Below are 14,174 nucleotides of genomic sequence, written 5' to 3' on the forward strand. Positions count from 1 at the left end.
GTGGTCCAAACTGTTGGGAATGGTTTTATGGCCCAGAGCTTATTTTCTTGAAGTGACGACCAAGTATCCCACCATAATGACACAAGCCTCTTACAAACAACCCCACTAATGTCAGATGATGGGACACAAAGGGAGGCTGGCCAAGGCAGGAGGACTGCAGCCTTGGCAGCAGCATCAGCAGCCTCATTCCCAGGCACTCCTACGTGGCCTGGAACCCACATAAAACTAACAGGAGAGCCATAATCAGCAAAAGAATGGAAGGATTGTTGGATCCGTTGCACCAAGGGATGGACCTGATATGGAGCTCCACGGCTCTGAAGAGCACTGAGTGAATCAGAGCAGAGTATATATGGAGAGTGGCGATGGCGGCGGACATACTTAACAGCCTGATTGAGAGCAAAAAGCTCGGCCATAAAGCTGGAAGACTGGTTGAGGTGTCGGCATTTAAAGGTGACGTCCCCAACGACAAAGGCACAGCTGACACCATCGTCAGTTTTGGAGCCATCAGTGTAAATAAAGGTGTTAATGGCAAGTCGCGCACGAAGTTCGACAAACCGTGAGCAATACACTGCATCCGGAGTACGAATGGGAGAACAACAAGACCGAGATGTAAGGATGGTGGAAGCGATGCTTTATATCGCCAAAAGTTGATGCAAACCATCTTCTCTTCAGAGAACCGGTAGCCATTAGCCACACTCCACAAGTATAGGCTGTCAAAGCAACGCTGAAGGCAGCACTCCAGGAGGCATGTTCTCTGGGCACTGCAGTAGATAACGAAGTCATCGACGAAAAGAGAGCCTAAGACGTTAGGTGGAATGCAATCCATAGTTGGATTGATCGCTATGGCAAAAAGGGTTACACTCAAAACAGAGCCCTGAGGCACTCCGTTCTCCTGGAGGAAGACATCGGACAATACGGAACCCACACGTACCCTAAAAATTCGATCTGTTAAAAATGAATCAATAAAAAGGGGCAGGCGACCACGTAGGCCCCACCTGTGCATAGTGAGGAGCAGGTAACAGGTATCGTAAGCCTTCTCCAAATCGAAGAACACAGCTACTGTTTGGTGCTTTCGCAAAAAGTTGTTCATGATGAATGTCGACAAGGTCACAAGATGGTCAACAGCGGAGTGGCATCGACGAAAGCCGCATTGAACATTGGTAAGTAGCCGTCGAGATTCAAGAATCCAAACCAACCGAGTGTTAACCATGCACTCCATCACTTCACAGACACAGCTTGTAAGAGAAATGGGGCAATAACTAGAAAGAAGGGGTCTATCCTTCCAGGGTTTGGGTATGGGAACAACTACGGCCTCACGCCAACGCATGGGGACCTGACCTTCGGTCCAGATCTGATTATAGGTACGAAAGGAAAGCATTTGCCTGCCAGAGAAAGGTGTGTCAGCATCTGAACGTCAAAGGCATCTGGCCCCGGAAGAGAGGACTGGGACAATGCAAGTGCACATTCGAGTTCCCGCATGGTAAAGGGGGGCCATTACAATCTTCCAGATTCAGCGAGTGGAAAGAAGGTCGCCGAGCCCCTTCAGCCTCTTTTCTGGTGAGGAAGGCAGGGTGGTAATGGGCGGAGCTTGAAACCTCCGTGAACAAGCGGCCGAAGACGTTCGAGACATCCACAGGGTCCACAAGTACTTCATTACCTGAAGTCAGGCCAGGTATCAAGGAGTGTGCCTTAATGCCTGACAGCCAGTACAGGCCACCCCAGATGACAGAAGAGGGAGTAAAACTGTTAAAGGACCTTGTGAAAGAGGCCCAACAAGCTTTTTTGCTGTCTTTGATGACTTGACGACATTGCGCTCGGAGTCATTTGTAATCAATACAAATCACCAGTGTAGGATGGCGGCGAAAGGTGCGTAAAGCACGTCGTCTAGCATGGATAGCGTCTTTGCAAGCCTCATTCCACCAGGGGACTGAAACGTGACATGAAGAAGAGGTAGTACGAGGAATGGAACATTCGGCAGCATTGATGATAACAGCCGTGAGGTATTCAACCTGTCACAGCTGAGAAAATCTTGGTCCGGAAAGGTCGCCAGGCAGGTGAAAAGTTTCCAGTCAGCTTTCAGTATGTTCCAGCTCGAGGGACGTGGGGATGGGGTGTGGTGCAGGAGACGAACGATACAGGGGAAATTCTCACTCGAATAGGTGTCAGAAAGGACATGCCACTTGAACCGAAGGGCAAGAGTGGTAGAACAGATTGAGAGGTCCAAGCGGGAGTAGGTATGAGTAGAGTCCGAGAGGAAAGTCGAGGTGCCAGTATTGGGGCAGACAAGATTGAGATGGTTGAAAACATCCACCAAGAGGGAGCCTCTCTGACAGGATGCAGGAGAACCCCAAAGGGGATGATGGGCATTGAAGTCGCCAAACAACTAAAACAGTGGAGGAAGCTGAGCGATAAGGTGCTTCATGTCAGCCCGACTGGAGAGTAGACAGTACAAAAAGAAAAAGTAAAGGCAGAAAGAGTAATACGGACAGCTATTGCTTGGAGTGAGGTGGTCGATGGGATGGTAATAGACATCGTCCCGAATGAGCAACATGACCCACCATGAGCTGGAATACCGTCCACAGGGGTTAGGTCAGATCGCTCGGAGGTAAAGTGGGTAAATGCAATACGGTCAGCTGGGCGAAGCTTCTTTTCCTGGAGACCAATGACGAGCGGACAGTGCAGGCGGAGGAGCAGATGTAATTCTTCCTGATGGGATTGAATACCTCTTATGTTCCAATGTAACAGAGCCATCTCGAATCAGAGAAAGGGGGAATAAACACGTGAAGAGCTAGTCAGCTCGACAGCCGCGGAGGGCCAGGTTTCGAGGCAACAGCGGTACAACCGTCAGGAGGCGGATCCTGTTCCATCGAGTCGTCGCCAGCTGCGGCCACATTCCCGAGTTGCGCATGAGGGGCAGCATCATCCATCGACGACAGGCCAACTGAGAGCCTGGCAGCAGAGCTTCCCGGCGAAACTGAGGACGGCCGGGTGCAGCGACTGTCGGATGGAGCATCAGGCGAAACGCGCCGGGGTGGGGAGGGGGATAAAGACTTCTTTGAGGCCTTCTTGGAAGACCGATGAGTCACAGGGATGGTGGGTTTTGGAGGCTAGGCCCAAAGAAAGTCCTCACACTCTGGGTCCTTTTTGGAGCGCCGGACCTCAGAAGCCGGTGTCCGTAATGTTTCCCTGATGGACGCATGAGAAGAGGATCGCTTCTCAGGCGGCGGAGGAGGAGGTAGGGTGGCCTCTGGGGCAGAGGCCACGAGGGAGGAGGATTTGGAAGGGAGGGATTTGGGAGGTGGAGGCATAGACCCCGGATGGAGTGAGGAAGTGGAGGGGGGACAGGATAGGGGTGAGGATACTGCGGAAGGAGTGGACACGACCGAAGGAAACGACGTTGTCAACATCACAGGATGGAGGCGGTCATATTTCTTCTTGACCTCAGAATAAGACAGATGGTCCAAGGTTTTCAATTCTTATATCTTCTTCTCCTTCTGATATGCGGGGCAGTGGAAAGATCTAGGCGAGTGGAGGCCAGGACAATTAACGCACCGAGGTGGTGAGGTGCATGTATGTCCCTCACGAAGAGGACGTCCAAAATCGCCAGAAAGGGCTCAGCTTCACACTGTGACGACATGTGCACGAAGCGCAAAGATCAAAAGCATCGCAAAGGAGGCGGGACGTAAGGTCGCACGTCACACATCACCTTTACCTTTTCCGGGAGAACATCCCCCTCGAAAGTGAGGATAAAGGCCCCAGTGCCGACGCGACGGTTCTATGGGGCCACACTGGACTCGCCAGACGAAATGCACACCACGGCGCTCCAGTTTGGCCCTGAGCTCCTCAGCTGATTGCAGCAGGAGGTCCCGATGGAAAATAATCCCCTGTGTCCTATTGAGTGCCAGATGTGGGACAATGGACACTGGGATGTCGCATGGCTGGAGTGCCACCGACTGTGTAGCGGAGGTGGTCTTTATGAGAATGGACTCCGAATGCATTTTACTAAGAGCCTCGATTTCTCCGAAGATGTCCTCGATATGCTGTACAAAGAACATGGGCTTGGAGATGGCGAACGCCCCCCCATCGGTCTGAGAACAGACTAAATATCAGGGAAAGTATTTCGCCCCAAGCCGGCGGGCCTGTCCTTCCTCCCAAGGAGTGGCCAAGGGGGAAAAGGCGGAAGTACCAGAACCAGAGACAGAATCTTTCCTCTTAGAAGACGTGGCCGCAGAGCGACCTGATGCATGTTGAAATTTCATCTGTGAAACGTCCGCCCCGATACCACCCACTCTGACCAGGAGCTCTCCCCACAGGTGCCACCCAGCCTCAGCAAGGGGCACCTGGCAGGATAACCGTTGCCGGTAGTCCTGATGCCCCACGTAGACGGGCATCTGCTCGTTGGCTGACGTGGGGAGGGAGCAGCTAAGGTATCGGCAGTACGATCCCTGTGTTGTCAGGGGGCTACAGCCTAGAGGGTACTTGACAACCCCACCACAACGGGCTGGCTACCGTGCGTGATTTCGAGTGCCATGGAAAGTCCATCATGATCGTAGGTACAGATGGGGACGCACTATGGGCATAACTTGTGCAACCTATCAGGTGTTTAGGCCCAAACTGATGAACAGTGGGTGCAGTTACGACGATGAGTGCCAAGGTCTTAGTGCACTGAGGACAGGTGATACACTACGTAAGGTGTCCTTCCCCAAAAGGCTTGTACTTCTGTAGAATTTTGAAAAATCGAGGTCAACCCCCAATGAGGACCATTACATTGAAGGCCGAAATGGTTGAAACTCCTTTTAGTGTCACCTCTTACGACAGGCAGGAATACCACAGGCCTATTCTTACCGCGGACCCACAAGGGGCAGCAGAAGAGGTTGAGTTGATTAAGATCAGCCAAGACGACACCTCTATAACAGGTTCTGGCAGAACCTCAAAGGGACGATGCGCAATGAAGTCAATGGGCAGCAGAAATGGGGGAGGTAGCAGCTCAATAAGCTGGAGGAAGTCTGCCGCAGTGATGGGTAGTGAGGGAGAATGTCATCATCTATGAGCAACATGACACCCGCATTAGATGGAATGCTGACCTCAAACAGAAGGTCGAAACAAGCCGGGAAGAAATGTGAGCTCAAAGCAGCCGTAAGAACACAATTTTGTTTCTTGAAGGCAGAGTACAAGGGGCCGTTGAGATGCTAAAAGCAACAGTAAAGCCTTTTTGTGGGACCGAAGTCCGCGAACATTCCATTGGAGGAGAGTCATGATGAAGAAATGAAAAGGTGTCACCTGGGCGGCTGCCAAGTAACAGCCTGCGAAGACTTGCTGCTACAGGGTAAATATGCGCGAGGATCCTACTCATGACGTCCACAGAAGCATCGGCTTGCTTGTGCTGTTGGTCTGTGGAATCCAACGCAGAAAACAGTAGATCCTGTGCACAGGCGAACCGGACAAAGGTATCACACTGGCAACACCATCTAGCATCTAGAGGATCTTCGAGCCAGTGAAAGAGTAGACTGTTTGCCTTTGTTGGAATCCTTCGATCCTTTCCGGTTAGCAAAGAAGGCTCAGGTGTTGGTTGGCTGAAGGCACCTAGGAAGTCTCATGGGAGTACTACTAATGTCATTTCCGGCCTACAGGTTGTGTTGCTGGTGGCTTTGCCCCTTGAGGCAAGAGTTTGATGGCTTGTTGCACAGCCGGATGAAGGGATGACAATGCTACCTTGACACTGGCCGATTTCAAAACCTCAGAGCTGAATCTGAGGTCGCACATCTGCATTGCCATGTCATCCTTGGAACAAGATGTAGCAAGAACATAACTGTGAGTGCAAGACGAGAGAACGCAGGGCTTGTGACTAGCCAATAACTTGTGAGCAACTGGGTAAGGCATTTTTTCGTTTACCCGGATCTCCTGGACAGCTGGCTCATCAAGATACACGGGACAATTTCGAGAGGCGGCGGCACGGTCGCCATTGCAGTTGATACAGCTACAGCAGTGAGGAGGAGGTGGCAATAGCTCTCGTGCACATCCCTACCATAAGTCACACATTTGGTCGGGTATCGACAAGACTCGAGTGTGATCGAAACAATGACACTGGTTGCAGCGCACCGGGTTCAGAATGTATGGTTGGACTGTAATAACTTCATAGCCTGCTTTGATCTTGGACAGAAACACCACTGTATCAAAGATGAGCAAAAGAGTGCGTGTGGACACTAAGGAGGCATCTATCTTTTTCATCACCCGATGGACAGCGATAACACCTTGATCAGAGGTATGTTTGGAATTCAGCCTCTATCAGACTGTCGAGCAGCCTAGTGTAAATAACACACTATCGGGAAGAGTTCAGAGTTCTATGGGCCTCAACATGAACAGGACAGCCGTGGAGAAGTAAAGAGGTAAGCAGTCATGTGCTTGAGAATCAGAAGTAGTCTCCAAAAGCAAAGTGCCGTTCCGTAAACAAGAGCATATTTCACATGGCTGGCAATTGCATCAACACCTTTCTGAATAATAAACAGATTTACCGTTGCGAAGGCATATCCGTCTTCAGTAGGTGGAACTATGAGGAAGCATAGTGCAGAAGGGTCTCTGAATCGTTAGCCTCATTCCATTTACATTTTGTCGACGTTAATTGTGAAGATGATTTGCTCATAGCAAGAAAATCTCCCATGACTGTCAGCATCTCTGATGACACGCTCCTTCGAACTGGGGGCACACACGACTTAGGTCGCTGTTCGCATCTCAGGTTACACCTCGGAACATCTGACAGAGGGAACTATCACCTTTGGGAATGTAGCAGCTCAAGCAATCACCCCTCCCTGAGCCTGGTCTGTACCAGGGTGTACTTGCAAACCCTATCTGTTCACCCGGAGCTGGGAATTAAGCGTTACTCAGTCATCTGTTGTGTATCAGACTCATGGGCCAGCCATCAGGAGCGCACAGGAAGGAAGAAGAAAAAGAGGAACTCCTAATGTCGAAATGGAGGAACGGGAGGAGAAGAGAAACAAGGAAAGGAAAATGAAATGGAAAACGGTGGTGAAACGTTCTTAAGTCAGCGACGGACAATGTGGAACATTCCCAATAACACCCCAGACATGTTCCCCAAGGGAGAGGAAAAAGAATAGCAAGAGTTTAGACATGCAGCAAAGAAGGAAAAAGATGCTGCAAAGACTGGGGCTTTGTGGTAGCCAAGCACAAACCCTCCAAGAGTGGTGAGCCTGCTTGGGGGACTGGCAGGAGTTGATCTCATCAGGCCAAGACAAGTCCAGATACAGCAATATTGTAAAGCATCTAATTTACAGATATACTTGATGCTGGCATTCCCACATACCACACATCCATATTCGATCCTGCTCGTAATAAACACCCTATATGGTCAATAATAGATTGGGGTTTGCACTCCACCAAACTTTAGTTAAAGATCTGGTGATGTTCATAACTGGAAGACAAGTATTAATAACGTAATCAATGTGTGGAATCCATCTGCATCTGGAACTCAATCACATTCCCAAGAATTTAGCTGATAGTTTAACTTGGAATGAATAACTCCGTATGAATTTCATTATAATGCACATGACATCTTGAAATAACTTAGGTCTCTTAAGAAGTAGTTCCAAGTCCATTGAAAAAATAATACCTGAAGTCCATTTGCATGTAATCAAATCACCCACTTCTGTTACTGCCTATATCAGTTTACCAATTGCTGAATCCTCCATAGAATCATACGATATGAGCATGTATCATCAGCATACTATAGTATGTGGACATCTGGATGAATAGTTTCTTGCATATCACTAGAATAAATTACGTATAACAAGCGGCTAGGGATTGCTCCGCAAGTTAAGCCTATGGAACGAATCAAAGGTTCTATGAATTGTTTCTGATAGGCTATCCTACTGAAATCACTCTCCTCACAAGGGTAGTATAAATGCCATATATCCAACTGATAAGAAGACCAGCTTGCTTTCTAAAACGATGGAGACTGGACATTATTAAGAGCTGATGTCACACCTAAGAATCATGATGCTAAGAACAATTTTTCTTGGAAAGCTGAGTATCACAGCACAAAATTGTTACGTTGTCCATTGTTATTTTGATCTTTACTAAAGCCAAACTGGGATAAACATAAATAACTCAGTTTCCTGCCATAATTCAAGATGACTCGATGAGTCTTTCAAGAATTTTCCCCACACAAGGGTACAAGGCAATTGGTCTACATGAGATATCAATTTTGGGGTTATTCTCTGGTTTCACTACAGGTGTGATAATTTGTGTAGTCCATTCTCCATTTAAGTTCCCCTTTCCCAACATTTTATGGAATATCCAAAGTAGTAGTTCCACAGCACCCATGTGTTTCTGGACAGCTATTCACAGAATTTTTCAGAGCTGATTCAACTTGTCAGAGGAACAAAGCTAGTGGATAATGATTGAAATGTTTCCTCTGGAATGACCATGGGGGCTTCATGGCAAAATGGAAGAACTGGTTTTATCACAAATCCTTCTAACCACATGGGATCCACTATTGGCAGACCAACTGCTTTAGAATGTTTTAGAGATTGATTTTCCTTCAGACAAAAAAATGGCTCTGAGCACTATGGGACTTAAACATCGATGGTCATCAGTCCCCTAGAACTTAGAACTACTTAAACCTAACCAACCTAAGGACATCGCACAACACCCAGCCATCACAAGGCAGAGAAAATCCCTGACCCCGCCGGGAATCAAACCCGGGCGTGGGAAGCGAGAACGCTACCGCACGACCACGAGATGCGGGCTTTCCTTCAGACATCTGAAATGTTAAGAGACCTTATTCAATCTATTACAGAAGTTGACTCAAGCCTTGTTTTTCCTGTTCTCGAGGAATCTTCTGGTGTTTGAATCTATTCTTCTGTACTCCTGGAACCACTGCAGCATCTGTTCCCCTACTTAGGGCTAACTTTTGTTTAACCACATTTTTGGAGCAGTCAGAGTCTCACCAGAAGACAGTGTTTTACAGAGTAAAACTCCTTGAGGTCATCAGTGCCCACAGAAATTATAGTAACCGGTAATGGGCCAGTCTATAAATCCAAGTTTGCAGGTTCAATCCCTGGTCACACCAAGGATTTTGAGCTGTCTCTTACTTCCCTTTCACTTCTGTTAATAAGAAAAACACTGAGCTGCACCTTGGTTTGGACCCCATGTTTAACTGTAGATTCCCCAATAACTGACTGGGCAAGTCAGTTTAAAGTGTTGGAGGTCGATAATAGCATACTACCTCCAATAGGGCCACGCCTAGTAGAACCTTCTAATATTCAAACCAATTTATGGATTATAACAGTTTTATTTTTTCCATTCAAATTTATTGATGAGCAAGTTTAAACAGCTTTGTTTGCAATATTGAACAAACAATCACAATCATGAGATACTGTATGTGTCACCACATCACATGGGCAAAAGCAATGTTGCATTGAGATATTGATCAGTTAATGAAAAATAATAGAAGGGAGGAGGGAAGAATAATGCAGCAAGAGAAAGGATAATAATGAAAAATACAAAGTTATATATGATTTAAGACTGAGGTGAAAGAGGAAAACATGGGCAAAAATAAATTACTGATACTAGGGATTCATACAGAAAAGTTTAGATGAGTAACGGGAGCAATAGTAACAATTAAGTAAATAAATGTAAATTCGTGTGGCGAGCGCCTCCCATCGGGTAGACCGTTCGCCGGGTGCAAGTCTTTCGATTTAACGCCACTTCCGCATCGACGGGGATGAAATAATGATGATCAGGACAACACAAAACCCAGTCCTTTGGCGCAGAAAATGTTCCACTCAGCCGGGAATCGAATCCGGGCCATTAGGATTGACATTCTGTTGCATTGACCACTCAGCTACCAGGGGTGGGACAACAACGACGTTAAGGATGGGGTTTTATTTCTAAAGTAAACAATACTCATCATACATGTTCTATAGTCGATAACTACAACAATGTGGAGCACGATTTGTCCAAGAATGGCACATCGTAACTAATTGTAGGTACACCAATTCCTCCTAAACGTAACTAGAACTTTTCACTCTTTTAGAGTTAGAGATGACAATGAGATAAATCCGTAGTCTCCTTCAAAATTATCAATCCCATGAGTATTGTGTTTGTTTCATGGCCAGCGTACTTGATCCATTTCTGGGTTAAAATGAGATTCACTAAAAAATAACACTCAGGCCAGTATTGGAGATAAGAACGCAAAAAAGGTCGGAATGCCTGTACACATGAATTTCTTTAACGCAATTATTTCCATATAGTGCCACGTTGTGTACTAGTTTACGATTACCTACACATGATACTAAGCACAAATGAACTACTAATGTACATATCGCCTACCACAAACAATAATTACTGAATATTATTCTTATTTATCATGGAATTTTAGCAGCACGTAATCGAAAGTGATCCTTTTCACACATAAATACACGAATACATTTTAACGGCAAGTTACGCAAATTGTAATTGTTACGTGGCAAAAAATGACTAATAAAGCAAAGCCACTGAAAGACGTTCCTAAGCAAATTACAACTAAAAGACATTTACATCGACAGCAGGCAAACTTTTCTTCTAAAAAAATAAAAAAGTAAAAAATAGTTATCTTCTTCCACGCTATCTCTGCTACAGAAAATTCAGTATAACTTAGAGGCCAACTCTTTTTACAACAGATTGGGCGAAAATTATATGGAGAATAAGGACAACACTTAACTACGATCACAATGAGCCATTGTAATATGTAAATTGTAAAGTAATAAACACACAAATTCAGTCACAAAAGCACGCCATTATTACTTACTTCAATAGAAAAGTAATTATATAGATGAGAGTAGCAGAGAGAGTCTATAAGCAACAACGACAATCTGCAAAGGGCTCAAACTCATTCACAAGCCAAACAGACATACAAACGCTAATAAAGACCAAAACAAATTCCAAATACGATATCACAGTTTTCCTAATCAAAGATAATACATTCGCATGTGGACAAACGGACGGATATACTTTGCCAAAGATTAGCAGTACGGAAGTCTAGGAACCAGAGACGGTTACTGGTCAACGATGAACTCCATACTGAGAAAATAAAGTGAGGACATATACAGTGGATGGTGAGCTAAGTCCAAAAGTGGTGTCTTGACTGCGAACACTGTGTTAAGTCCTTTGTCATCTCCCTCTGTGCAGAGAGAGCATTAGCATTTGGTGAGTCACGTTCGTGAAAGTTGATCCGGTACAATGTAGTGTGTGTAAGGCGGGTATTACACTGTCAAATTTCTTTGTACAATATCTGCGTCAAAGCAGTGTTATGGTGTAATTGGGAACTTTGTCAAATATTTGATCAATCTAGTGCCTCGCTGTAGATAGTATCATAGAAGTCGCTTGTCTTCTGTTCACTGCGATGTGACGTTACCACGTGGGGCGTTAGCATCGCTGCAGCATTCTGTTATCTGTAGCGTTTTTATAAACATTGCCGTAAATACAATTGGTATGTAATGACAACTACAAAATTAATAGTGAGGTATGAAGATGATGAGACGCTTTACAACGCGAGGAACCCTGAATACAAAAACAGATTAAGAAGATTGGAGACTTGACCTAACCTAACCTAACACTCTCCTGTAGCAAGGAATCGGAGTGCAGACATAGCAGTTCTTGAGTGAGTATTGTGCTTTGTGATTTGAAGATACATTTCACTGAGCACATACTGAAAAGCATGCTCATCCATTTTTAAGTAATTGATGTACGAACGTCCTCCACTATAAGCTCACGTATGTTGAATGCTTTCATCGTGTCGTCGTAAAACCCACGGCTTCACCCAGGTACGTTTCCTTCTTTCCCCTCACTTCTCTTCCGCATGTGCATACAGTGCAATTTTGGTACATGCAACTGCTGCAGTTAATAATAAATTGTTGTCGGCCATCTTGAACTTTGACGAAAATATTACAGTGTAATACCCTTTTTAAGCGCCACGTCAAAGATCTTTGTCAAATATATTTAACATATATTTGAACACTTCTTTGATCAACCCTTTGACAAAGATATTTGAGAGTGTAATACCTGCCTAAGACCCGACCATCCTGATTTGATACATTATTAGCTGAGCTCAGTGCAGTTGGGAGTGTATACAATGAACCAATTCTGCCAACCCGTAATACGTGCCGGCTCCAGTCGAGTCTGGAGGTTTTTGAGGAACAAATGCTACCTGATAAATCTGGCACGATGCAGCGATATTGTCGCATGTGTCGCCAAAGATAGCATAGTGCGTTGGCAAATTAGAGCATGGAGGTAGAATAAGGATTAGAGGCATGTATGCATGAAAACGAACCTTTTTAAGGTGTGTGGGGTGGGGAACGTGGTGAGTCACCTGCGGGTGTGGATGGTGCTCGTTAGAGGGAGCCACCGGCGGCAAAGCACGATGTACGGTATCACATGCAGCCATTAGTTATGGCTCACAGAAGAAACAACGACCACACTGATAGGAACAAATAAATATCCCACTCATACAGCCATAATTGGTGGGGACTTCAGCCTTCCCTCGATGTTGTCCTTGTTGTGGTCTTCAGTCCTGAGACTGGTTTGATGCAGCTCTCCATGCTACTCTATCCTGTGCAAGCTTCTTCATCTCCCAGTACCTACTGCAACCTACATCCTTCTCGGTCTGCTTGATGTATTCATCTCTTGGTCTCTCTCTACCATTATTACCCTCCACGCTGCCCTCCAATACTACATTGGTGATCCCTTGATGCCTCAGAACAAGTCCTACCAACGGATCCCTTCTTCTATTCAACACATCCTCATTAGTTATGTGATCTATCCATCTAATCTTCAGCATTCTTCTGTAGCACCACATTTCAAAAGCTTCTATTCTCTTCTTGTCTAAACTATTTATCGTCCATGTTTAATTTCCATACATGGCTACATTCCATACAAATACTTTCAGAAACGACTTCCTGACACTTAAATCTATACTCGATGTTAACAAATTTCTCTTCTTCAGAAGCGCTTTCCTTCCCATTGCCAGTCTACATTTTATATCCCCTCTTCTTCGACCATCATCAGTTATTTTGCTCCCCAAATAGCAAAACAATGGAAAATTGTACTGAAATGCAGGAGGATCTGCAGCGAATTGACGCATGGTGCACGGAATGGCAATTGAATCTCAATGTAGCGAAGTGTAATGTGATGCGAATACATAGAAAGATAGGTCCCTTATCATTTAGCTACAAAATAGCAGGTCAGCAACTGGAAGCAGTTAATTCCATAAATTATCTGGGAGTACGCATTAGGAGTGATTTAAAATGGAATGATCATATAAAGTTGATCGTCGGTAAAGCAGATGCCAGACTGAGATTCATTGGAAGAATCCTAAGGAAATGCAATCCGACAACAAAGGAAGTAGGTTACAGTACGCTTGTTCGCCCAATGCTTGAATACTGCTGAGCAGTGTGGGATCCGCACCAGGTAGGGTTGATAGAAGAGATAGAGAAGATCCAACGGAGAGCAGCGCGCTTCGTTACAGGATCATTTAGTAATTGCGAAAGCGTTACGGAGATGATAGATAAACTCCAGTGGAAGACTCTGCAGGAGAGACGCTCAGTAGCTCGGTACGGGCTTTTGTTGAAGTTTCGAGAACATACCTTCACCGAAGAGTCAAGCAGTATATTGCTCCCTCCTACGTATATCTCGCGAAGAGACCATGAGGATAAAATCAGAGAGATTAGAGCCCACACAGAAGCATACTGACAATCCTTCTTTCCACGTACAATACGAGACTGGAATAGAAGGGAGAACCGATAGAGGTACTCAGGGTACCCTCCACCACACACCGTCAGGTGGCTTGCGGAGTACGGATGTAGATGTAGAAACTCCTTTACTACCTTAAGTGTCTCTTTTCCTAATCTAATACCATCAGCATCACCTGACTCAATTGGACTACATTCAATTATCCTTGTTTTGCTTTTGTTGATGTTCATCTTATACTCATCTTTCCAGACACTATCCATTCCGTTCAACTGCTCTTCTAAGTCCTTTGCTGTCTCTGACAGAATTACAATGTCAGCGGCGAACCTCAAAGTTTGTATTACTTCTCCATGGATTTTAATACCTACTCCGATTTTTTCTTTTGTTTCCTTCACTGCTTGCTCTATATACAGATTGAATAACATCGGGGAGAG

At 45.6% G+C, this 14,174-nt stretch overlaps 1 protein-coding gene across 5 annotated transcripts in view; it reads right to left on the reverse strand.

Annotated features, from left to right (window-relative positions):
- Nucleotides 1-11,000, reverse strand: part of LOC126335298 (apoptotic chromatin condensation inducer in the nucleus-like) — an 85,404-nt gene extending 74,404 nt beyond the window's left edge. For 4 of the 5 annotated variants that reach the window (XR_007564852.1, XR_007564851.1, XM_049998402.1 and 1 more), the window contains exon 1: nt 10,805-11,000. The gene's annotated coding sequence lies outside the window, so the exon portion shown is untranslated. The remainder of the gene's footprint in view (nt 1-10,804) is intronic. The other variant, XM_049998403.1, reaches the window with a different exon arrangement.
- Between the last annotated feature and the right edge of the window lie 3,174 nt (nt 11,001-14,174).

This window comes from Schistocerca gregaria, chromosome 2 (assembly GCF_023897955.1).
Source record: "Schistocerca gregaria isolate iqSchGreg1 chromosome 2, iqSchGreg1.2, whole genome shotgun sequence".
Classification (NCBI taxonomy): Eukaryota; Metazoa; Arthropoda; class Insecta; order Orthoptera; family Acrididae; genus Schistocerca; species Schistocerca gregaria.